This window comes from Phaethon lepturus, unplaced genomic scaffold (genome assembly GCF_000687285.1).
Source record: "Phaethon lepturus isolate BGI_N335 unplaced genomic scaffold, ASM68728v1 scaffold21721, whole genome shotgun sequence".
NCBI classification, from domain to species: Eukaryota; Metazoa; Chordata; class Aves; order Phaethontiformes; family Phaethontidae; genus Phaethon; species Phaethon lepturus.
Window position 1 is genome coordinate 1 of NW_010520068.1, and position 1,553 is coordinate 1,553.

The following is a 1,553-nucleotide window of genomic DNA, read 5'->3' on the forward strand; positions in this document are numbered from 1 at the left end:
AATATTAATAATAATTTTATTTACCAGGAGTTAAAGGAACAAAATAGTACTTGATCTAAGCATCCTCCACTTAATTTTCATTCTTTATCTTATGCTTAGTATTTCACAGTAAAAACGATGCACTTGCATATAATATGAAGTGCAATTTTACAAATGTGGTTTAAAGAAACCTAAAAATGGGGGAAGCGGTGTGAAGGCAATTGAAGAAATCTTGATAAAATGTCTTGGTCCCTCATGGTACTCCCATACGTTTTCGTAGGAACCAGGAAGGGCATTGTTAAACAGGGATAAAAAGGCAGGACATAGGCAATGTATCTAGGGCTCTCAAAGCAATAAATTCTTCAGACCAGAGCATGTAGGTGACTCTTGTAGTTGTCTCTAACAGTATGAACCAGAAAGATGGAGCTTTAAAAACTCTCCAGGCTCCACAAGCCAAGGGGCTGATTGCAGAGCTTGCTTCTGGGGAAGAGATGACATATAAAACGTCAGAGTGATCTGAGAGGAGTGTCAATGCATTTAATTTCTTTAGCTTTCTTCTATTATTTATTTAGCCTACATTTGCAATATATATATTTAGCCACAGCCTACAATTATTCAACTTTATCATCTGACCCATCCTAGACAGTGTGTGTACAGCAGTCCTTAAAACCACAGGTGCAGTTCAGACCTGCACTTGTAGCAGGGCTTAGGGGCAGCTAGAGTTTAATAGGTGGCCAGCCACCAGTGAGCCAGCTCGCTTAGGAACTGCTAGCACTGAAGTCTCTGACATGTAAGGGCTGGGAGAGCTTTCAGGAAAGCCACAGGCTAATAGGAAACATGCCTGAGCCACATAGATTTTTATGGAATTTATTACGGTTAGAATAAAAATTATTTTTAAAAAAATGGAATGGTGGGAGGGGGAGAACATTAGGGCAAAGGAATGAGAGACGTTCTTAAATAGAAGAACATTCATTCTAACTGGGCAATGGTGGCTAAGAACATCACCTTAATTTAAATCTCAGTAACAGTTTCATACATTTTAAAATGTCTGTTTTAGCACACTCGCACACTGTATCAGGTGTATGACTTGATCTAGAATGAAAGTTCCCTTCCATTCTTAACTACATTGTTTGTGTTTTCTGCTCACATCAGTATTGTAACAGCCTTTATGAAAATGTGTTTGTATGCTGAGTTGTGATGAAACTGGCACCATGCAAACCTTGAAGGATGAAAATCGCAGTGTTGCTTCAGGCTCAGGCCATTTCTAATGAAGGCTTTGACACTGTGGTAGAAAGGCAAAATATTAAGTCATTTCCCATGGGGGTCTGTGTTGAAAATATGGCAGTGAAGTGGTACTCAAGTCTTAAGAAATGCTGCTGCATTTTGGACAAATACCACTGTTTAAAGTGGATGGCTGTGAATTTTTTGTAAAATACAAGTGTGTTTGATTGTGACATTATAAATACTGTTCTAATATATGTATCTTTTAATTAGGTTAGTACCCTTGGATTCACAATCGGAGATAAAGTAGATGGTCCATTCCAGCTGGAGATTGATTTTATTGGCCTGCTGAA